This window comes from Vulpes lagopus, chromosome 2 (assembly GCF_018345385.1).
Source record: "Vulpes lagopus strain Blue_001 chromosome 2, ASM1834538v1, whole genome shotgun sequence".
NCBI lineage: Eukaryota > Metazoa > Chordata > Mammalia > Carnivora > Canidae > Vulpes > Vulpes lagopus.
The window spans coordinates 9,448,891-9,473,860 of NC_054825.1; the positions used below are offsets into that span (position 1 = coordinate 9,448,891).

The 24,970-nt window shown below is 52.2% G+C and overlaps 1 protein-coding gene and 1 long non-coding RNA gene across 2 annotated transcripts in view; both read right to left on the reverse strand.

Moving 5' to 3' along the window:
* Window positions 1-24,970, reverse strand: part of TACC2 (transforming acidic coiled-coil containing protein 2) — a 219,079-nt gene that overhangs the window by 123,900 nt on the left and 70,209 nt on the right. The gene's annotated exons all lie outside the window — the stretch shown is intronic.
* LOC121485426 lies at window positions 3,585-7,673 on the reverse strand. The gene is made up of 3 exons (XR_005986277.1): window positions 7,561-7,673; window positions 6,318-7,452; window positions 3,585-5,038 (listed from the first exon to the last, which is right to left on the reverse strand). It is a non-coding gene; the product is annotated as an uncharacterized LOC121485426 (long non-coding RNA).

The following is a 24,970-nucleotide window of genomic DNA, read 5'->3' on the forward strand; positions in this document are numbered from 1 at the left end:
AAGAGCTGGGATCTGCCGTGCCAGAGGCTTCATGATGTCCATCCAACACCAGGTGCTGGGGATGCGGAAGGAGACGGGGAGATAGCAAAGCTGATTTGGGTCTTGAGTAGCTAATTGGAAAGCCATGTGATTAACTAATAACTGCACGCCTCCCTCGCACATAATACCCTAGACCTCCCGACCAATTATTTACCTAATGCTGGTCTTTCATTGAAGTCAGTTGTTCAATTTGAATATTCATCATCCTAAGTAATAACATCTGTGAGGTTGTGGTTGCGATGTGCTACTTTTCCTTTTTTTTCTATTACAGAGTGAATAATATCTGGGGTCTGAAATCACCGGGGAGCCCCTAAGCTCAGGGCGCCCCTAAGCTCAGGGCAAGGCCCTTGGGAGCTCTGCACCACACTCTGGAAAACACTGGGGCAGCTCTCAGCAACACAACTCACATAGAGCCCCGTGCTGCTCACATCTGCTTGCTCCAGGCTCAAGAAGAGAAGCAAAGTCTGTCATAAATCAGCAAAATGGAATCTTCTGAAATCTCACATCTTTATGAACTGTTAGACCCTTCCGAGCTGAGCATGACCCAGCTGGCAAAGGTTAGGAGCCGTAGCAAAGGCACATGACGTATGGAACACATATGTGCATCCTTTTCGGATCTCCCCCTTGGCTTTTGGAGGGAAAAGCTTTGTCCTCTGGCATGAGGAGCAGATACACATGAGCTCTGCTTTTGCTGCTTCTCAAGAAGCTGTGCTCACCGGGCATCTGGCTCCACGGCCCTGGCACCTGCTCAGGACAAGCGATGCTTTGCTTTTTAAGTCAGCTTGTTCCTTTCCTGATCCTGCCAACGATGAAGTGGGACGGGCATGACCTGGCAATCCCGAGGGCCACCCGGTAAAAGAGTTGTAAAACCAGTTCCTAAAACCAGAAAGTTCCACCCTTCCTGGGGCAGCAGAGGAGGAACGTGAGGGCCTGACCAAGGTCTCAGGCACGCTGTTTTTTTTGCCGTTGATGATAATATTTTAGCATGTCCCAAATGTGGTAACAAATATAAACAAGTATAGTAAAAGGATAATAATAACAATTATAAGAGCAGTTAACATTGTTAAGTGCTTAGCATGAGGTGAAGAGCAGTGCACATCCTTGCTCATCCAGCCCTCCAAAGGGGTGAAAAGTAGTCAGAATTTGAACCCAGGTCCCAAAGCACAGGATCCAGGCAACACCACAGCACGGAGGTGGCGAAGCCGGGTGGGGTGCGCCTGGCTCAAGTTAAGAAAAGATCTCCCACACAACTCCGAGAAAAGCGATCTAAGAGATCCTAGAGACCATGCCAGGGAGAACAGAGATTTTTCTGCTCCCATATAAGAAAGTCCAGCAATTTAAAGATTTGCCTTCAGTTTTAAAAAAATAAATAAAAAATAAACTAAAAAAATTTTTTAAATAACTTAAAAAATACTTCTATTTATTTGTATAGTATATTAAATCTTCACCAAATGGTGTATTTTATGAATCTCCATCACCCCTATGTAGTTGGCAGGCAACTTATTTTCTAGAATAGGAGACTGAGGCTCATGGAATTAAGTCACTTGGCAAAGAAACACAGGCCTTCTGGCACTGAGCCTGTCCTCATGATAGGAACCCACCCTTTGTCCCGGGCCCTTCCTCCAGTGGGCACACTAGAGTTCATCTGCGTTCAGCTGCACACCCAGGCGGTAGAGACCCTGGAGGCTGCTGGGGTGGCAGGACCAGGGCGGCAGGAGAGGAGCACCGTGAGGCAGGAAGAGGGGACAGGCCAGCAGGGGGATCGTGGCTCCAGCAAAGGGAAAGGACCCTCCACCTTGTTCCCTGCCATCCTCCCAGCCCAGAGTCAACAAGGAGAACGTTTAAGGGGATGAATGGACCATAAGAGACAGAGCCACAGGGAGACCAGCCAGTGGCATCGAAGAGGTAAGAGAATCCTAACAATGAGGGTGATACTAGGTGACATTTTGTAGATGCTTAAAACTGAACATCTGTCCATTTCAGCATCAAGCTGTGCTTTTCATATTTTGGGGCCAAATGTTTAAGGTGTCAAACATTTTTTGCATACTCCTGGTAAGCCCTGGGCCTCAGTACAGGCCCTTTGCTGATGAAGAAATAGCCTTCACCCCTTGATTCCCAGAGAGGCAGGATGGGGCAGGGGGCAGGAGGCTGGGCCCCACTCCAGCAATAAAGAGCTGTGTGACCTTGTGTTAAGGCTCCTGGGAGTCTCAGGTTCCCCATCTGTCAAAGAAGACAGTGGTAGCCCCTGCCTGGACAGGGAGTGGCAGGGGTTGAGGCCAGTCCCATGACTTTCCTCCAGCAAAGGACCGGGCACATGGGAAGCGCTCCGCAAAGGATGGCATCATTAATACAAACACAACCGGGTGTGCTGTCGTCCCCACAGAACACCCTGGACAGGCTTCTTCGCAGTCCACACGCCCCGCCTGCCCTGCCCAGGTGCATGTCCCCAGGTGGGCATCCTGCTCCTTCAGCCCCCACCTCCATCCCCGCACCCCCACCCCTGGGCTCTGTGTGAACATCAGCACAAATCGTGGGATGGCAATGAATACAGAAACAAAGGGAACAGAGCACCGACTGCGTGCCAGGCACTGTGCAGGCCCTCTGTCACTTTGAGCAACACGACAGCCCATTGCACAAAGAGCAAATGGAGCCGCTGGAGCAGGGAAGTCAGGGGACCCGAGGCCCCACTGAGCTGAGCACCGTCCTGGCTGCCCCGACTCCAGACCTCAGTCTCCCTCAAAAATGTGGAACGAATAGTGACAGCCTATGGCATCTGCCTTCCTCAGGAAAGCAGGTGAACAGCCAGCACACGGGGGTTGGGCGACACCTCTCCCTCCCCAGGCTGCAGGCACCGCCTCCATAAAAGGTTTAGACCTTTGGTCCTCCATGCTCCCTTCCAGCCCAGTGATGCTTCTGATCCAAACCGCGAGGCTCCAGAGGTGCAGCCCCTGGCCTGGCTGAACGGGGATGGTTGGAGGAAGCCCTGGGGAGTGCCGCTTGGCCAGGGGCCAGGTTCCAGCTTAGGATCTAAGGATGGGAGGTGCAGGGGGGTGACCTGCTGACCCAGGGCTCCAGCTGGAGCTCCCAGGAGACCCGGTGGTGGAGGGGCGGTGCAGAGAGAGAGCCGTTTCCTCATAGACAACTTATTCATGCCTTAAAAGTGCCTGTCATTTCCACACCCCTTGGGGTTAGTGACCCCCAGCATTGGGGTTGATGACAAGCTCAAAGGAGGGGAAGTCATTCCAAGAGGGAAGAGCCAGGGAGGCAGCACCCACTGTTCTTTTCAAAAGATTAAGAAATTGGGCAACCCGGGTGGCTCGGTGGTTCAGCTCAGGGCGCGATCCTGGAGACCCGGGATCGAGTCCCATGTCGGGCTCCCTGCATGGAGCCTGCTTCTCCCTCTGCCTGTGTCTCTGCCTCTCTCTCTCTCTCTCTCTGTGTGTCTCTCAGGAATAAAAAAAAAAAAAAAATCTTAAAAAAAAATTTAAAAATTTAAAAAAAGATTAAGAAATTACCGCCCGCTGCTCCCCCCCCCCCCCCGTGCTGGGAAAAGCCACACGGTGGGGCGAGTGATGACGCAGTGGTCCCCTGATCAAAGGGACAAAGCCAAGAGAAGACACCTGCCCCATGGACCAGCCCTTCTGGGGTCAAAATCGCAGCCAAGGGTACCTACTTCTCCCGAAAGGCAGCGCAGGGAACCCAGGGGGCCTCGACTGCACCAGAGCACTGGCACGGAAATCAAACTGCGTCATCCACGGGGCGGGGGGGCAGCAAGCGGGGCGCCGACAGCGGGGGCTCCGGAGAGGGCAGGTCGGAGCCCGAATCCAGCTCTGCCGCTTACTAGCCCGTTAGGCGCAGCCTGGGCGAGTTCGTGAACCCCGCTGAGCCTGTCTCTGAGCCTGTGAAGGGGGACAAGCTGTGAACCTGCGAGGATCCTTAGGAAGAGCGCGGAGCCTAGGTAAGGATGGTGCCCACCTCGTAATAGGTCCTCATCAGACGGCCCGGCTGCATGGACGGGGGCACGAAGCAAGGACACAAAGACGGCAGCAGCTGCTGCCACCCGAGCTGCCACCGAATTCAGGCCAGAGACCGCTTCCTCTCTAACGTTTCCAAGCCGAGAAAAGGTACAGTCTCGGCTCGCAGACAAACCAGAGGCTGAACAAATGCCTCGAGCGTTTTTTACACAGACGAGGCAAAAGTCTAGCTGTTGGTGTTTTTAAAACTTTGCTGAGTCCTTGGTTTCCTACAGATCGTCCCCAACTCCAGAACCACTCAAGTCGCAAGATCACCCGGACGACAGCTCTCGCCACCCACAGGATGCAACGAGGTCTAGACCCTGTACGGGGAGCGGAGGCAGCGCCCCAGAGTGCCCGAGGGGGGCCGATGCAGGCAGTCAGGGACCCCAGAACCAGGAGGTGGGCTCTGCCGAGCACGGGCACGGTCCTGGGCCCCGGGAGGGCAGGAGAGAGGACGCGGGGGCGTGTCGCCCTCGAGCAGAGACCACAGCAGGTGGCTGACTGCCAGACCGGCTGGGATGCAGGGAGCCGTCAAATGCAGGCTCCAGGGCCAGTACCGCACAGGTGAGGGAGCTTCGGTGAAGGCATGCAAGGTGACATCGGGTTGTCCTGTTTACTGGGAAGGACGCAGGTGGAGGGCGGGCAGCCATGGGAAGCCGAGGGGCAGAGGAAGAGAAGATGCTCCTGACACAGGCTCAAGCCAACCTCTTACCGCCTCTTCTCAGTTTGGGTAAAGCTGGGACCTCCGGCCAGACAGCAGGTGCTCTAAAAGGGCCCATAGATAGCAGGGGGGCTCCCAGGCCTCCAGGCCCCACGTGGACGCACGCACACAAGGGAGGAGCAGGACCAGACACCTGCACGCGAGGCCAAACCTGCCCGTGAGCCAGTGAAGCAACTGCTTTTTCTTTCCAGTTTTCCCCCAGATTTGCTCTCTGTGAGCAGAATGGAAGTGAGTTTCCTATTCTTCTGTTTTCACTTGTTTTCTGGGGAAAACACAAATGACCAGTTAATCAAGGAGAATGGACAAAACAGGGGCTAGAGAGCCAGCTTCCGAATAAAAGAGAACCTCGTCCACTAGCACACCTCCTCATTCCCACTTAAAAATAGTAACAATGGAGGGATCCCTGGGTGGCTCAGCAGTTTGGCGCCTGACTTTGGCCCAGGGCGCAATCCTGGAGTCCCCAGATCGAGTCCCACATCAGGCTCCCCGCATGGAGCCTGCTTCTCCCTCTGCCTGTGTCTCTGCCTCTCTCTCTCTCTGTGTCTATCATAAATAAATAAATAAATAAATCTTTAATAAAAAATAAAATTAGTAACATAAAAATAAGCTCTCTGAGGCCTTTGGAAATCCACGTGCCCTAACCAAATCCCTTTCATCATAACCAGGTGAAACACAGAACCAGGACTTTCCATGTGCACAGCACTTCACAGTTTGCCAGGTATTTGCAGGCACATGTTGGCACTTGCTCCACAGTTCTGTGAGCCAGGCGGCAGGGGTATGTGTCCCCACCATTAGGAGATGGAAGTCGGGGGTACCTGGGTGGCTGTCAGTTAAGTGTCTGCCTCTGGCTCAGGTCATGATTTCAAGGTCCTGGGATCGAGCCTGGCATCAGGATCCCTGCTTGGAGGAGAACTTGCTTCTCCCTCTCCTTCTGTGCTCCCCCTGCTTGTGCTCTCATTCGGTCAAGTAAACAAATAAAATCGTTAAAAAAAAGGGGGGGGGGGATGGAAGTTGGGACTCAGAGATGGTTAGTGACCTGCCCGAGGGCACACAGCTGGTAAGGGTGGGGCAGGGCCTCAAATACAGGCGCTCAGTCCCTAAACTGGGAGCTGTCTCTGTAGTGCCTCTCCCATCCAGGGAAAATCCATCTTGGGAACTTTGCTTTCTCTGAATCGGCAGCACTGAAAACCCTTGCCAAGTGCCAGACTGAAAGCCTAGCCCAGAGGGGACCAGAGAGGAAGGGAAGGGGGACAGAGCTGATACCCAACATATCTTTGATGAAACTAGCACTACAGATCATGGCTCTAGAGGCCCTGGCAAGTCTCATTTACTCTATTTTTAGAGCCACCTCCCTAAAAACTTTTGTTTTGCCAGGACTTCTTCATGCTTTTCCTTTCTCCTAAATGGTTCTGTAATCCTTGGGCTGCCTTGGCATCCCATGAGTTGCTGTGGAAATGATTCCTGAGGTTATAAACAAGGGGCTATGACCTCGGTGGGGGAGAGGAAGACAAAAGCCAGCCACCAAGCCACATGCCACACACCTTGGTCACAGGTCACAGCGGGGGAGACCAGGGCACCCAGCTCTGTGGCCTTCTTCTCAGATGTGCTCCTTTGGCCAGTAGGGGCAGAGACTATTACTGGCCTCCTGGACTTTCTCCTCATTGTGCAAAAGGTACCAGGGCCTGTAAACCCAAACCTCAGTTAATCTAAGAACCACTTGCTCTTGGCTGTGAAAACACACACATACACACTCAGGTGCTCTGGGTCTCTCCCAGCCTCATCCACACCTGCAGCCTGAGGCCTAGCAAGCCCACAGACCCCTCATTGCTCCTCTTCCTGGTAGAACTGGTCTCTCTCAATTCCCCAAACCCTTGCAGGGTCCTCTCCAGGGGGCATTTCCTCTCCAGGGGGCATTTCTGGGTGAGGCAGTTCTTGGTTGTAGGGGAATGTCACACGCATAGCCTCCCAGACCCTCACCAGGGAGCTATCAGTGGTGGCCTCTGAAGTCAGGGTGACAACCAAAGCACTCTTGTACATTTTCAGACATCCCCTACTGGGTGCCAGCTTCATCATAAAGCCTGCCCAGCGTGTGTATGCTCAGGTGTAGCTCTCTCTTTCTCTCTCTCACACACACATAACACTCCTTGAAAGCAGAGACGGTGTCTTACTCACTTCCACCACTGACCACCCCCAGGCCCATGTCACTCTTGTGGAGTGTACTGCAAAGTAGGCAGATCCTCCCTCAAGCAGTGTCTGTCTCCATAGAAATGACAAACATAAATAACCACAATACAAATCAGGATAAGACCACAGAGGCCTCAGGACTTTGCTGAGAGAATGCGGCGCCGGGTGTCTGGGGTCCTGGGTTTGAGTCCCATCCTCACACGTGACTCCCGACTTCTCCGAGTCTCCCTTTGGGCATCTGTAAAATGCAACTTTGATCTTCACATTTCCTTCCAGCTAAAATATGTTAAGTGCTCAAACTTTGAGACAGAAAGGATGAAGAGGTGACCAGAGGCACCAAACGCCAGTTCTTTGCAGGTTTTCCAAGGGAGAACACTGTACCCCGTGATGCCTGGCCTACCTGAGGCCGGGCAAGTGACTTTTGATAAGGGACCAGCGACAGTGTGGGAACTGAAGAAGATGCTCCCTGGAGCTGAGAGTCTGCTGTGGCATCTGCAACAAGGAGGGCAGTTCCTGACCTATTTCCTGCTCTGGCTCTCCTCTGATGAGAATGCCTGAGCCCAGGGCAGCGCCTGTGAGAAGGAGCCCCGTGGGACTCACCTGCCCAGCACAAGCGGCCCTATTCTCTCCAAGAGCCCGAGGCCTGAGCTCCGGAGGAGGAGAAGCGCCCTGGCTGGTGGCTGGTGGCTGGCTGCTGGCTGCTGGACCGCCGCCCACTCCCAAGCCGCAGCAAACCCAGCAAACCCTTCCTCCAATTCCATCGACTCCCAAACAGGCCCCTGAAAAACAATAGTGAAGACTCCACTAGTGCTGCAACATGTTAAGTGGTTCAGAGTGGATGAAGCCACAGCTGAAACCAGCCTCAGGACATGGCCCCAGACGTTTCCAAAGTCACTTCCAAATACTACAATGAAAACAGCTTTTGAAATGTGGCTTCACAGCGAATCCCAGAGAAATAGGAACAGAGAGTTCTCTCTGCCTTCTAACAAGGCCCCGCCCTCTCCTGGCGTAAAACAGACAGAAACCAGCACCAGGCCCCGGACTCCCGGTGCGGCGCAGGCAGGGGCTCGGGCCTCGGGCGGCACATGCACCTCTGCGCGCGCTGCGCACTAGCCACGCCCGGGCCGCCCCGTCGGGAGCAGCTTCCGTTCCCACCTGCGCAGCCGCCCACACCTGGAGACACAGCTCGCGGCTATCTCGGTTGTATTTAAGCCCCCCCCACCCCAACACACACCCGCCCCAAGGTCCTGTCCCCGTGCGCCAGAGCCAGAAGATGACAACTAGGATAACATCATGATGGTGATGGTGATGGTGATGGTGATGGTGATGGTGATGGTGATGGTGATGATGATGATGCCCTTTTAAGAAAAGGCAAGTCCCGAGGCCGGCACGTCGGCGCCCTCCGCCCGCGCAGGCCGGCAGGGCTGTTGGAGCCACTTTTCCAGGCCGTGCAGAGGTCCGGGGGCCGAGGCAGAGCCACGCCGCGGCCGGGAGTCGGGGACGCCCCGGGCAAGCTCGCGGGTCACGTGCTCCCCGGAGCCCTCAAGTGCGCTCGGCCCCGGTGACGTAACTACTGGAGAATTTAAAAGTCCCCAACTCGGAGGAAATGCAGAGCGGTTCATGGCTCCTCCGCGCGCCGCCGTGGCCCGCCGGGGTGACCTCCGCGCAGCCGGGTGGCGCCCCTCGAGCTCGGGGAGCCCCCGCGGGGTGGTTCAGGGGCGGGGGCGGGGGAGGGGGTGCCCCGACCCGGGGCCCGCACCCCAGCTGCAGGCGCGGACTCCAGCTACGGGCGGGGACCGCGGGCCCCGGCAGCGCCCCCAAGGGGGGGGAGCGGGGGAGCGGACCCGGCCCGCGTGCAGGCTCGGCTGCGGCCGCCGACACCCCGACCCGACCCCGGCCGCCCCGCGGGCGCGCACCCGAGCGTCCCGCCGACGGACGAGCCCCGGGCGCCCGCGCACACGCTCCTCCGCCAGCAGGGACCCGACCGCCGCTTCGCCCTCCCTGCCCTGAGCCGGTGCCTCCCGGGGACCGGCCGGGCGAGCCGCGGCTCCCGCGTCCAGCGCGCCTTTGTCTGGCGGCCGAGGTCGGGGCGCCCCCCGCGCCCCCCGCCCCGCGCCCCGCGCCGCCCCCGCCCCCGCCCGCGGCGCACTTACCGGCCCGGGCGATCGCTCAGCCGCCTTCCTCCGCGGCCGGCCCGGCCCGCCCCGCCCCGCCCCCAGCGGCGGCGCGCAGAGCCCCCACGGCGGCCCCGAGGCGCGGACTCTCCGGGGCAGCGGCGCGGCCCCCGAGGCTCGGGCAAAGTTGCAGCACAAAAGGCCAATGGCTGGGAGCGCGGCGGCGGCCGGGCCAGGCTCCTCCCCCCGCCCCGCGCTCCGCGGCCCGCGCCCCAGCTGCTCGCGCAGGGCGCCCGCCGCGCTCCCCGCTCCCCGCTCCCCGCTCCCCGCCGCGCTCCCCGCTCCCCGCTCCCCGCTCCCCGCCGCGCTCCCCGCTCCCCGCTCCCCGCCGCGCTCCCCGCTCCCCGCTCCCCGCCGCGCTCCCCGCTCCCCGCCCGGGGCCCCGCGCGGAGCTGGAGCCGGAGCCGGAGCCGGGGCGACCCCGGGCGCGCGCAGGCTGCCCCCCGCCCCCAGGCCCTGGGTCGCGACCACTTGTTGCGGCCCCGCGGGGCGCGCGCCCTGCCAAGCGCCTGAGGCCAAGTGCGGGGCGCGCGTCCCGGCTCGGCGGGGCTCACTCGCCTGGCGGCGGCCGCAGGCCCGGGAGGAAGGTGGGGACCGAACGGCGCCTCCCCGGGTGCGGGAGCCACGCCCCGGCTCCCCTCTCCCGCTGTGCGGGGACCTCACGCCGCCGCCTGACCGCAGGTCCTTGGAGTGCGCTGGGCCCTACAGTTTGCAAAACTTGACGTGCCTCCTCCGGGGCTCTTAACACCTTCTGAAATAGACGATAGACCCAAACCGGTTCGCGCTGCCACATTTCCAGGGAGCGCGTGTGCTGCTTTCTTCTTTTCCCTTCCAGGGTCCCACATCAACTCCTCTGCAAACGTCGACCTCAGACCCAGAAGCGGCGCTTACCTGTGGGCACCACTGCAAGGTGTCACCTTTCCTCTGGCTATGCCTGCAGCTAGGCAGAAAGGAGAAGGAAAAGAACTAGAAAGAGCCTGTGGCTATATGTGGATGCCGGGCTTCCTATTTTAAGTTTGGTTTCAAGAAAGCTTTGCTATATTTTATATGCAGGGACCAAAGGGCAAGAGACTCACAAATGACTCAACGCTTCCTTTCTTCCTCTTAAAGAAACAGATGCCCAGGGCTGGATGGCCCTAAGTGAGGATTCCGTGTAAAGAAATGGACTTTTATTACCTTCCACTAAAAAAAAAAAAAAAAAAAAAAAAAAAAAAAAACTGTATATATTTTTTAAACACCATGCCGCATTTCTAACAGAAATGTCAATGGAGTCCTTGTTCACAATGGGTATTAATGTTCCCGTTTCACAAATGTGGTAACTGAGACCAAAACAGCCTAATTTGTTTAAATGTATACCATCCGCTATTGGTAAAGTAAGAATTGGAATGCCCGGGGTTTCTTTTTCCTGTGTCCTTGTACCCTAATTCTAAGTCACATCCATTTATGATTAAAAACTAAGCAAAACAAACAAACCAAAAAGACCCACTCTCTACCTTATTAAGCTCAAGCACTCTGATCAGGCCAAGAACAAAGATGCATTTGAGGCGCCATCCCTTTCCTATGAAACATCCCCTCCCCACTTGCTGGATGCATAACTTTCCACTATGCTCTGAAACTCCCTGGTGTGGTTAGCCGAATGATGTCCCCTATGTCCCCTACCGAGGATGTCCACATCTTAATCCCCAAGGTCTATGAATATGTTAATTTACAAGGCAAATGGGAATTAAGATTGTAGATGGAATTAAGGTTGCTAATCATCTGACCTTAAAATAGGGAGATTATCCTAGATTATCCAGGTGGACCCCATGTAATTACAAGGGCCCTTGGGAGTGAAAGAGGGAGGAAGGGGAGAGAGGTGACAACAGAAGCAGAGAGAGACATGAAGATGCTGTGCTGGCTTTGAAGGTTGGAGGAAGGACATGGTGAACCAACAAATGTGGCAGCTGGAAAAGCAAGGAAATGGATTTTTCCCTTCTGGAAGAAGGGAACACACCTTTACTGACACTTTGATTTTAGTTCAGCAAGACCCTTGTCAGATGTTTTACCTGCAGAACTGTGAAAAACTAATTTTGTATTGTGTTAAGCCACTAGTTTTGTGGTAATTTATTACAACAGCAATAAGAAACTGATACAGTAGACATCTAGTTATTACTATGATTTACTCTGATGGATTTTATGAAAGTATCTTGGATTCTAGGAATGTTTCTAGAGTCTAAGATCACTCATTGCAGGAGAACTCTCTGGCCGAACAAGGCTTGTCCCCGGCCCTTCTCCAAGGCATCTCCACACTCAAACGATGCAGTAGTGTTGGGCAGCCAGCAGTCAGACAGAGCCATGGTCCAGTGTAGGACCTACTCATTAGAAGATGAAGCCAAGAACTCCCAACATCATAGAGCGTTGAGATCCAAATCCCACCACCTGACAGAGATACATCCCCACAGGAAACTCTCAGCCAACCCACACAGCTCTGGTCCCAACCACAGCCATAGTACACGTGCATTGCCTGTCTCTTCCTGCTCCAGGTCTCGGTAACATCACACTGCTAGTACAGAGGAGGAAGGATATAGGTTTTGTGCCCTCTGGCTTGGGATCCCTGGAATCTATAGAAAGAGACTAAATCACAGGCAGGAAGCATGTGCCTCAGTAGTTGCATGCATCCATGACTGAATCTGTACGCCATAAGGATTTCTTGGGTCTGAGTACAAGGCCAAGGCCTCTGCAGAAATGTAGGCTGTGGGCAGCCCCGGTGGCACAGCGGTTTAGCGCTGCCTGCAGCCCAGGGCGTGATCCTGGAGGCCCTGGATCGAGTCCCACATCAGGCTCCCTGTATGATGCCTGCTTCTCCCTCTGTGTCTCTGCCTCTGTCTCTATGAATAAATAAAATAAAAAAAAATGTAGACTGTATGAATGTTTTCGGCAGTGTTATAGTGCAGTCACTATTAAACTATCTTCTGGAGCCCTGGGGTTTCTGGAGTTACCATAAGGCTACCCAAGAGGCACCCATAGCACCTATAACAAGAACTATTCCACTTCTATGGGTCCCGTGTTTGGGCTCCACATAACATTTTGTTTAGAGAAAAGATTCATTTGGAGAGAAGGGGGGGGGGGGATGAAAATGTGCAAACACTGCTTTCTAGGAAAGAATCTATGCTGTTGGACTCCTAGAATCCAAACTGAATCTCAAGGGGAGTGACGCACCCAATGTCAAAGGCTGTGTAGTGACAGCACAGGTGTCTGAAAAGAGGTCTTTGTTGTTTTGTTTTTGAAGTAGAGAGAACAGTATAATGAATCCTATGTGTATTACCCAGTTTCAATATTATCAAATCACAGCCAATTCTGTTTTATTCACATTGCTCACTTCCCCACCGCTACCCAGATTATTTTGAAACAAATCCTAGATATCATCATAGGTACTTTGATGTTAGCTAGTACTTTTGTTTGAATCTCCAAAAGCAAGGACTGGACAGAGAATTTTGGAAGGCTAATGCTTTATTTATTTATTATTCTCTCAGCCTCCCTGAAAAAGGATCAATCTGTAAATATTAATGAGACAACCTCAAACACCAGACCTATGGTCTGAAACTCAGCATGCATAAGACTCACTAGGTTATTGTGGAGATGCTCCCAGAGATTCTGGTTCAGGAAACGGGGGTCAGGAAAGGGGGGCTCAAGAATGTACATTTTAGCAAGCAGATTCTAGATGGAGATGCATTCCAAACCACACTTGGAGAAACTCTGGAACTAAAGTTTTGTGGCAGGCGTCATTGGTTGTTGTTTTTTTTTTTTTAAGATTTTATTTATTTATTCATGAGAGACATACAGAGAGAGAGAGGCAGAGGGAGAAGCAGGCTCCATGCAGGGAAGCCAATGTGGGACTCGATCCCAGGTCTCCAGGATCACGCCCTGAGCTGAAGGCGGGGCTAAACTGCTGAGCCACCCTGGCTGCTCTCATTAGTTGTTTCCGAAACAGTTGTTCCCTCTCCTTGGTTACTTATTGGCTTATATTCAAATAATTAATATAGGTGTGGTCATGTGACTCACCCTCAGCCAGGGAAACAGAAAGGGAAGTCAGCTTATGGTGACATTTCCCTCATTCTTTAGAGAAGACACAGGTGGCATATCTCCTGTCCAGGCGTCCTCCTGCCTCTTGGCATTGTCTTGAGGGCACAATGCCTGGGGTTGCTGCAGCCAGCTTGAAACAATGAACGGGACATCAGTGAACATACTACAGGTGGGCAGAAGGGAAGATGAAATGTGCTAACGAATCACTCCACCTTAAAAGTGCCCTGTCTCTGGGCTCCCTGCCAGGTGACACGATGGACCTATCATCATTAGGGTTTTCTGGCATTGGGCTGTTACTTGCAGCCAAGAGCATCCTGAAGGAATGTCAACTATGATGTTGAGAAGACCTAAAAGCTTCAGAAAGGGATCCAAAACCACAGAGCAAATGAAAGACCATTTGCCAAGAGAGTGTCCTGGAATACAAAAGGCAAATTGGGGGACGCGCGGGTGGTTCAGTGGTTCAGCATCTGCTTTCGGTTCAGGTCGAGATCCCAGCGTCCTGGGATTGAGTCCTGCATCGGGCTCCCTGCAGGGAGTCTGCTTCCTCCCCCCTCTGCCTATGTCTCTGCCTCTATCTTGTCTCTTATGAATAAATAAATAAAATCTTAAAAATAGAAAAAAGGCAAATTGGTGCCTAGGAAATGCCTCCAGCCCTGCCCACTAAAGAAGGCTTTGCTATGTGTTTGCAGTTTCCTTTAAAACCCTGTTGTGGCTACAATATTTTGCTTTGGCCAAGAAGTGACGAGCCGCATGAAAACGGGAAGCCAGGCTGGAAACCTGTGCCCAAATTTGCCTGATGCCTAAACACCTGAAACTAATAAAATATTCATGAGCCTCTGCAATCACTATTCCCCAGAAAAAAAAACCTGGGAAACAAAGCCAGAGACTAGAAAATATTGCAGGGCTGACTGGTTAGCTGGGGAGGAATATGTGATGCCCCCCCCCTGGGCAAGGAACACACCAGCTCTCTGCTGGGGGTGTGAGTCTAAATAGAAGTTCATATATCTGACTTGTTGACGGCCCCCCAGGTAGAAGCTCAGGAGCACCGGGCCCCTGAATTATACCATGATGTCCTCACAGAACACCAGGGCCCCTGATCAGAGCACCCACATGTAGCCAGGTGGTATAAATTTTTATAGACTTAAGGAGTTTCATGCAGTTGATCAAAATCACTTATTGAGCACCTGCAATGTGGGCCCCCTGTACAGAGTCAGATGCCTCATGGTCCCTGGGCCCATTCCTATAGTCAGATAAGGGAATTGCTACTACAGGACAGAGGCAGAAAGAAAATATTGAATCAGCCCCGCAAGAGGTATGGGGAGATTTTCCAGAAGACAGAGTACTTGAGCAGAGTTTTAGAGGCCAAGGGAGTGTTACCATCTTAAGATTTCTCATGAGGATATTTTAATAGATACGCATTTAAAACATATTAGGAAAGAAACATAATTAGCACATCAGGCCCATAACTTCACAGGCAGGTTACCTAGGACCAAACAAAGTAATACATTGAAATACAAACGAAGCAGAAGGAAAAACAGTAAGTAATGCTACAAGTGGTACACAGAGAAGGTGAAAGTCTTCAAGGCGGTTCACACCTAAAGGACATGGTGAAACATGGAGCTAAGAAAAGAAGGGAAATGGACAGAGAAACAGAACATTCTAGGAAGTGAGAATTAAATCCGTTCTTGAATATACTTAGGAACATTTTGTCATGACAAAGTCTATGATGAACATTTTCAACAAATATTTCCTGAGCACCTGCAGCGTGTTAGGTCCTCCTAGGTGCTGGGAGACAGACACAAGCGACAAAGTCCCTGCCTCCTAGACAATACCTTCCAGATAAGTGCTGGTGGCCACCGACAGCCATTACCCAATGAAAGGCAAAGACAATTAGGGCCCTGAGCTGTTCTAATATTTTAATGCCTATGTGCTCTGTCTTGAACCAGAGTGTGGTCTGCTTGAGGACAGAAAAACCTCATCTCCCCCATCCCCTGCCTGGCCATGGCTTTGCCCCCACTGTGCTCTCAGCCCAGAGATCAATGCTGCCACTTGCCCCTGTCCTGGCAGGAGAGTCTTCTCCAGGACCAGCCTTCCTCAATCCATCCACCCAGGACCTCACTGCATTTTAAGGTCTTCTTTCTGCAAGAAGGCAGACCTCAGGGCTTCACCTCAGAAACCCAAACCCCCAGAGCATGCTCACCAGGAGGATCATCCCATCATCTGCCAGCTTGGAAGGGTAGCGACGTACCATCCATCCATACGACGGCTTGTTCTCTGCCTTCCCCACTTAACAATCAGATAAAGGAAACCAAAGAGGTGATTGAGAAACTTGTTAAAATGACTACTATAGGAGAACCTGGGTGGCTCAGGGGTTGAGTGTCTGCCTTTGGCTCAGGTCTTGATCCCGGGATCGAGTCCTGCATTGGGCTCCCTGTGGGGAGCCTGCTTCTCCTTTTGCCTATGTCTCTGCCTCTCTTGCTCTCTCTCTCTCTCTCTCATGAATAAATCTTTTTTAAAAATGACTACTATAATATTAGCTAACATTTGTGAACATTTGCCACCCAGCTGACACTCTAAGTGGCTTTCATCTCTTCTCTCATTTAATCCTCGGATGGGTCTTCATGGCTATTGTCTTCAGCTGACAAAAGAGGAAACAGCTTGGAGGTCTCTTACCCCAGCTCGCACCCAGAAGAACCATGTTCACACACAGGCTGTGCGTCCACGAACCTCAACTCCTAACCAGCCCACGGTGACAAGGAGCTAAGCTTCAAGTTATTTTTATATACTCTGAACCAATTGGCAGAAAATATGCCATGAGGAACCCAGGACCAGTGCCTGGCTCTAACATGGGAACTCACCCTCATACTAATTAAATAAGATCTATTTCACTAGTGAATTCTGAGAAAGTTTTTTTGTTATTCTTGTTCATTTTTTCTAGAAGGGGAATCACTACTCTAGGCTTCTCAGATAAGTCCTCACATTCCACAAAGGACTGTCCAAGCAGCGAGGTACATTCCTGAGCTGCAACCCATCAAAACTGAGTTGTATGGGCGGAGAGAAATATTTGGAGGCGGGATTCAGGCCTTCGAAACATTTGGCCATTATGTCCACCCATGCTAAGATGAAATGTCAGCCTGAACCCAAAATACATGCAGGAAATGTATGGGGGCAGCTTTCCACATGACTTCTTAGCCTCATCCAGAATTTCTAGATGGGACCCTGGCATGTTCCTGGAGTCCACACAAAGTCCACTTCACACACAGGCTGACGTTGCCCAAATGTGTGCTCAGCTCAGCCCACTGGACTGTCTTTCTAGGCAGAAAAATAATCATCTTCAGGAATCAGAGTCTGATATCGGTGTGACATCAGGGCAATGGTTAAAAAATAAAACATTTGATGAATAACCATGATATTGTGAGGGTCTGGTGGGCTGAGAGCGAAGGGTGGTTGCAGGGCTTGGTTCAGTTTACACATTAACAATGATGACGAAGATGTCTCATCTCCCCACCAGACAAATAAGCATCTGAAGCCTGAGTCTTTGGTTCGCTTCTATATCGCTTGGACCAGCTGTTCTCAAACTTTGCTGCACGATAGAACCACCTGGGGACTATGAAAGTTCCCTGTGCCTATGCCTCACCCCTATATCAATTAAATCAGAAACTCTGGGGGTGGGCACCCAGGCATCAGTATTTTTTTAAAGCTCGCTAGGAGATTTCAGTGCACAGCCAAGGTCGAAAACAGTGCCCTAGGTCCTGGCTGCTTACAGGGTGGCCCATGAACTTAGCAGCTTCTTGAACTCTGACACGAGAACGAGTCACTGCACACCTTGTATAATGCTGATTCTGACTCAGCAGGTCTGGGGTAGGACCTGATGTTCTGCTGATCTAAAAGGCTCCCAGGTGATGCTGAGGCTGCTAATATAAGGAACCACAACATGAGTCGCACAGCCCTAGGGCAGTGGCTCTCTAGGGGCAGCTTGGCCCACCAGGGGACATCTGGCAGTGTCTGGGGACATTTTTGGTTGTCATGACTTGGAGGATGCTCCCGGCCTCTAGGGCTGCTGAACACCCTACCATGTACAGGACAGCCCTCCCCAACAATCCCCCAGGCCCTGATGCCTGGTGTCAATGGTGCTGAGCATGAGAAACCCTCATGCTCAAGCACCCAGCACAGGACCTTTAAGTAGAAGTCCTCAGTTTGAATGAAAGAAGAAATGGACTAGGGAATGCCTTATCACCACAGTGACTTTGTTGTGCTGTTGAACTAACCGGGTCAACGGATAGCTTTTGAGGGATGTATCAAATACCCACACCCTCTATCCACTGGACATGATGCAATCAACCTACAAACATCTGTTGAGGGCCTACTGTGTGCAGCCCATTGCGCTAAGGAACAGGACCAGTCTCACATCATCAGAGGCCTCACCCTCTGTGCGACAAACACGCACTGTGCCAGCCCCAAGCTAGCACCTCCCACACACCATCACACCGAATCCTCCAGAGGTAGGTATTAATTTCAGACCCATTTTATAGATGAGGAAACTAAGGTTTAAAGTGATAAAGCAACTTGACTGAGGCCCTAGAATGAATAAGTGACAAATCTGAACCAGACCTGTCCAGCTCAAGTGCAAAGCTCTCCAGTAAAGGATGAAATCCTGTACGACAAAGTATAATGCATTTGTCTGGGTTGAACTGTCTTCAGGTTACAGAAGACTCTGATACTTGGGCAGGGGAAGGGGTGGGGGCCTCCTGCAGAGCTGGAGGGTGGAGAGGGCTTCACGGGCACTTACATTTTCCTGTCTGGTCTCTTGAACAAGAAGGTGGTTGATGAGGGTGAGGGACAAGGCAGGCAGAGGATCACCCTGGGACAAGTGCTTGTGAGTCAGTGCCCGCCTCTGACGCCTGTAAAGTCCTGGCCTGCCTCTCTGTTTATACCTTTCTCCACATTTCTATGTCAGAGGAAAAGGAATTTAGAAGAGAAAGCATGGAATGCCCCTTGTTGGACTTGCAGAGTCTATGGCTTTTCAGGACTGAGGGAAGGAGCAGGGAAGTGTGACAGCCTCTCTCATCAGGCCAGTTAGAGTTCTCAAATGCAAAATAAGACGGGAGTTCCTGAAAAGCAAAAGCTCCCCCCATATGGGACCACCAGTACAGAATAATTACTCTCCACTGAAGATAAAACATGAACCAAATAAGAGGTATAAACATCAGTTCAACACAGAGCCTGGGGGTTTCTAACAGACAAGCTTCCATCTCCGTGCAAAAGCAAAGCTAAACCCTACAATAATCATTAAGAGGGTTTTATCTCCGGGCCCCTGGCTGGCTCAGTTGAAGGAGCATGGGATTCTTGACCTCGGGGTTGTGAGTTCGGGCCTCACATTGAATGAGGAGATTACTTAAAAATCTTTAAAGGGGCGCCTGGGTGGTTCAGATGGTTCAGCGTCAGCCTTTGTCTCAGGTCATGATCCTGGGGTCCTGGGATTGAGCCCCACGTTGGGCTCCCTCTCCCTTTTGCTCTCTCAAATAAAGAAAATCCTTTAAAATTTTTTTTAAAATCTTTTTTTTTTTTTTAAAAAGAGTATTTTACCTCCCAAGCTCTGATGGCTCAACTATTTGTAAAACAAAAACCTTATAGAGAAACCACTCTGAGGGGTTCCTAGTAAACCACTCACACAGACACACTCAGCTAGACAGAACTTCCACTTGAACTCTCCTCCGAGCCTGCCCTCCCCATCCTCATCTGCACACTCCCCTAATCGTGGCAAATTAGAGCATCTGTGAGCACTTGTCCAACTAACTTTTCACAGCGGGCTTCCTGCAGTCCTCCTGCAAAAGCAACCAACCACAAGCAAAGGAAAGCCAGAGCCAGCATCACGTAGAGGCTGCAGCGTATTTTGCAAAAAAGCTGGAGTAAGCCTGCATAGGCTGCTTTCTCAGACAGGACCCAAGCACAGGATTACTTTCAGCCACTACCCCTCCTTGAAGAAAACAATCTGTACATCAGCTCATAGCAGGCTCACCTGGGTGGCTTGCTGTACTTGGCCAAGGTGACGCTTACTCACCACGGGGCCAGTGGGGTTGTTGAAAAGAACACTGGTCTCGAGCCCCAAAGAACTGCATTCAGGAGTTAGGCTAGTCCCATGACAAGCTGTGCGTCCTTAAGGAAGTCACATACCTTCTCTGGGTATCAGGTTTCTCATCTGTAAAATGAGGAGGCTGAAGGTCCTGAAGTCCTTCTGGTTGTGATAGTTCATGATTAGGAACCTCTGAGCCAGGCATGAGGTGGTACCTGTCTCAGAGGGTGAGCATCCCTACCACCATGACTCGGGAGCCCGAGGAGCTTCCACCCCCGGCATCCTTCATAGGTGGCCCGGAAAGGCAGTCTGGCCCAGAGCTGAGAGCTCACGCCAAGGCTTGTACTCCCTGCTCCCCCAAATTCTCACTTTCTGCCAACGCTGGCCTTGCGTGTTTAAATTCCAGCGGCTTGGTCACTTGCCAGGAAGGGTCTCCTCCCGCAGCCATTGTGCTATGGTGTCTGGCAGTTAGGCAAAGACAGACAACTTTCAGCTCTGCCCCTTTTTCTAGGAGGTTTGGGATGGGTTAGCAGCTCAAAACGCTGTGCCAAAATAGTCGGGGCAATCTGTCCCATACGATGCACTTGGAGTTTGCGATCTGCTGGTGTAGCCCCAGCTGGGCTCACCCACACAGGCGCTCACTCCCTCCCACAAATGTTAGGCTTCAGCTTCTTTGCAGCCACTCTTGGCAAGAGGTTAACCCCAAAGCCCTAGTTCCCCAAGGAAAAGAATGCATTCCTCATGTGTGCTGGATGGCTTGACCTTGCATCAAATATAATGTTGCAACATTGAAGCCACCCTGGTAGGGAGGCTGGTGGCTCAGGGATGGGAAGTATCCTTAGAGGGTAGTGAGGCCTTCCAGAGAATCCAAGGCAGATGAAAAAGAACTTCAGCAAATTTCAGCTAGTCCATGTGTCAAAGCACAAGTGTTTCCCAGGAACCTGCCTTAATGACAGTATTAGCATCATTCAGATTATGACGGTAATAATGATACTACTAATAAAAACTATTACCTCTGATAAATTTAAGCGCTTACTACTGCACGCCAGGCAGGTACTCTGCTAAGCTCTTGACACACATTATTTTTATGCAATCTCCATGGTCTGTCCATGTGGTTGACCCTAGGACTATACACATTTCGCAGGCAAGGAAACTGAGGCTCAGAGTGGCTGAGGAACTTGCTTGGAGGCTAGCGGTCTAATGGCAGAGCTGGAAGTGAGACCCAGCATCTGCCTCTAAGTCCTGTCTGACCCGATTTTCCAGGACAGGAAGCCTCCAAGTCACCTGATAGCCAGTTGGGTTGAATTATTCAGCAAGCGCTTATGGAGGGCCCACTGTGTGCCACGCAGAGTATCAGGTGCGGGTAACCAAGCGCCTTGTCTGCACGTCTAACATTCCCAAAGAAACAAGATCCTGGCTTAGTCTCTTGGCCACAAGCCAAGATCCCCCCCCACACAGATGACCACAAACTTGTATCCAAGCAAGTACCCCTAAACAGAGAACTCAGAATCATAACCCCAACTCCTGATCCTGTGATGGCAAATACTGAGTCCCAGGGAGGGGAAGGAAGTACAGTTGGCTGGAGAAGCCACGGGGAGTAGACAGGAGGGGCCAAACCACCTGATTCCTCTGGAGTGCGTGAGCACTGAGCAAGGAGTCAACAAACCGCACATGTTGCCCACCGCGGGTTGACTCCCCTATCAACTTACCCCAATCCTCTTCTCCTGGAGGAGGCTGTGTACAGGCTCAGCTCTTCCCTGAGGAAAGAGACCGTGGCTTCCCTTCTAAGCACCTAGTCTGGGTGCGTATGTGCTGGATAACTGCCGAGCTGGTTGAGCGGGACGGAGCTACCTGTAGGGTTCCATGTAGCTCAGGGACCTTGTTTCATGGGCTCTCCAACAGCCGACAGGGCCCAGCTCTCTAATGGTCACAGCTACCAGCTATCGCAAGCTGGCTCAGAGCACCTGGTGGCTCAATCGGTTAAGTCACTGATTCTTGGTTTCGGCTCAGGTCATGATGTCAGGGTCGTGTAGAGTCGACCCTGAGATCGTGCAGCTAAAGTCAGGTCGAGCTCAGTGCAGAGTCTGCTTGGAACTCTCTCTCCCTCTGCCCCTCCCTTCTGCCCCCTCTCTCTAAAAATTAATAAATCTTAAAAAAAAAAAAAGAAAGAAAACTGGCTTTGTGCAGAGTATTCTGTGTCTTGCCTCCTGTAATCCCCATTTAACATCCCTTTAAGTCCCCATAGACATTTACCTATGACGAAGCAGAGGTTTGAAGCAGTCGCCAGACCAGCCCACACGGCCCTGAGAGTGAAGATCTGTATTTGATTGAACTCAGGTGGCCAAACGTGGCCCTCCCTCCAGAGTCTGATTTCACCCTCAGCCTCACGTCTGGTCCCTCCTCCTCTGGTCCTCCCGGCTGACTGGGGTGGCTTCGGGGGACCCAGCCTCCCTGCTTCCCCAAGGGAAGGGCTCCTGGCCTGAGACCTCCCTGCTGACCCAAGACCACCGTGCTCTCTGGTCTTCTCTTGGCTCACCCTACCCACTCCTCCCAGGGCATAGACACACTCCTCCCCTGAGGTTTTTATTCCCAAACACACTCTGCCCATTTTGCAAAAGGAAAGGGCATTAAAAGTATCAGTACTCAGACCTGTGCCAGCGCCTTCCTTGGAAACAGAAACACTTTCACAGTCAACGTCTGAATCAGCAGGCTGCTAAAATATTTAACGCTGGACGACTTAACAGGCTCCAAGAAGAAGAGAGGTTAAGCTGCAGTTAGCTGGGGCCTGCTGGCCCTGCACGCCCCTGGGAAGCCTCTCCCGCCCTTCCAGCTTCTAAGGACAAGAAAATGGTGCAGAGAGGACAAGTGGAAGACCAATCTCTGCCCTGAACCCATTTCTGCTCCCACACAGGTGGGACCAGTGGGGAGGCGTGGGCAGGGAGGGTTCCAGATGAAGTGCTGCTATTTAGAGCCAGCTAACTCGGTTACCCGAGGCCTCCGCACCTGGCCTGGGTGCAAGGTCATACTCTCAAGGGCTTGGGACGCCTCCTGCTGATCAGTGTTGCCGGGCAGTTGGGTTGTGACTACATTCCAGTCTCTACTCTGGAGACAGAGCTACCTGGCTTGGCCACTTGCAGAGCCAAGGGGGAAACCAATGCTCACACACCACCCTGTGGGGGCACCCCAGCCCCCGGCAGGGCTACACACACAGAACCTTCTGGAATCCACACTGGCTCTAATGGTGATGACTAACCGTGTTTGTATATATGAAGAAACTACGTCTTTGAGATGGGCTGTCCCCCACAGAAGCCACCAGACCCATGTCCAACTTCAATTTTAAATAATCAAAGCTCAATACAATTCATGGTTCAGTTCCCCAGTGGCCCTGAAACCACCTCGCCTGGAAACTCACCCTTGCGTTTCAAGTGCCCCCATTGCAGGTGCTCCCAAGCCCCGTGTAGCTAATGTCAGCCATACCACCTAGAAGGGACAGAGGACATGTCTATTGTAGAAAATCTGGGGGACAGTGTTGTCATAGAGAGCGACCTCTCCCAAGACTCCACCTGACTGCTAAGTTAATGATCAAGGATCTAAGCTGACGTCTGAAACACTTTCCAGAAGAGAGGTTCTAGTGCCAGCTCCAGCTGTTATTAGCTCTCTGACCTTGAGCAAGCCGTGTGCCTCATGTCTGAGCCTCTATCTCCTCCTCTGCAAAAGGGGTCCACGAATAGCACCTACTGAGGTGCTGGATTTCTCGGACAGAGAAAGAAGGTGCTGGAAGCGGAGGTCCTTTGGCCCCGAGGGAGGAATGAGTGCAAGGAGACTCACTGAGTTCTTGTTTGTGTTGGGCACTCCAAATAAGGTGACTCATGTAATCCTAATGGCCCTGGGAGTCTTTCGGGCCCCTGACGTGCAGGTGAGCTAACAGGGTCCGAGGGTGACACTCCCAAGCTCACAGAGCTAGACCTGGAGCTGGAGTTTGAGATCTGTCTTCTTCGAGGCTCTAGGTTCCACACTAGAACTGAGAATTCTTCCCTCAAAAGCCTAGAAGGAGATTTGGGGCGGCCAGCGGGGCTGGGAAGAGCAGGCCCGTCCCCTGTGGAAGGGTCCTGGCCTCAGTTCAGGCATCCAGGGGGAAATATGCCATCAGGGCCCAGAATCTGGGACTAGTTCTCTGCCTCTTCCCTGTTCCGAGCCTCAATGAGAATGCCCCCGAGTTCCCTTCCAGCAATAATCAGCCAGAGTCTAAAATACCCGGTTCTCAAACACCGCTGCATCCAGGTCCATGCGGTAGGGCTTCCGCCAGCCGCCGTAATGAGCGGTTCCAGGAAGAGCAGCCGGGTCGGTGTGGACACATTCATTTGGAAAATCACCACCCGGCTGTGATCCTGGCCTTGGTTTTTCAAGTGGCGGCAAGCGGCTCCTCCCCACCTCAGGTCCAGGTGCCATGTGACAGAGGCCACAGGGCGGAGGGCCCCAGAAGACCCAGAAGAGCCAGAAGCCAGGGCAGGAAATCCAGCCCACTGCCACCCTATGTGTGGGCGCCCCATAAGCCAGTGACCTGGCACTTTTCCCAAGGACAGCTTCACCTCCAAGAAAACCCATTTTAATTATGGAACACAAAAGCTTCTGAACATCAAGGCTGCATTTTAAAAGGTCCTTTGACTTTTATATATGACGGCTCCCAATGATTGAAGCTGTTGATGACGCTATAAATTCACGTCATTGATAGAGTCTTCAGTTCCTATGTACCTTTGAACCAGGTAACAAGCTCCTTGTGAGCACAGCAAGGTTACACATGACAGACACGGAGGCGCAGACAGGCCGAGCAGCTGGAAATGACCCTTTCCGGGCAGCGGTCTCCCTGTTCCTGCCGGGGCTCTTACTCTTTCATTTAGGGACCGAGGCCATATTTTCCCTTTGCTTAATTGCCAGGATGCTTTTGAAAAAGTACATTTAAAATGAGAAGAGAGGTTAACCATTTTTATTACACCCTTACCATATACCAGGCATTATACCAGATGCTTTAGAAACATTCCCATCGAACCCAACCTCCTGCCCTCACAGAGAAATGTGTTTTGTTTTGTGTTTCCCATTTTATAAATATGAGAAGACTGAAAAGTGGAGCAGCTCATCCAAGGCCGCACAGCCAGTACCGCTGCAGCAGGAACAGGTCTGTTTTACTCCACTGTCTCCCGTTTGGGAAGAACATTGCTCCAAGTCAAAGGAGGGCCAGAGTGCAGCCCAACACTTCCCAAAAGGAAGTTTATTTTATTTTATTTTTAAGTTATGATTTTGTTTTAATTTTATTTATTTATGATAGGCACACACAGAGAGAGAGAGGCAGAGACATAGGCAGAGGGAGAAGCAGGCTCCATGCACCGGGAGCCCGACGTGGGATTCGATCCCGGGTCTCCAGGATCGCGCCCTGGGCCAAAGGCAGGCGCTAAACCGCTGCGCCACCCAGGGATCCCCCCAAAAGGAAGTTTAAAGTAATGGAACCAAAGTGGTATAAATGCAAACCCAGAAGGATCTCACTGGAGAGGGGGATCTGTTGTCCTGGCTTTATCTGCTAAGACAACTAGGATTGAGTCTTATTATTATTATTTTTTGGCCTTTTCCTTAATTTACACAGCTGTAGGGATCTTCAAAACCTGATTCTTAAACTCAAAAACACGGTGTCACAGCTGGTAATTTTAGA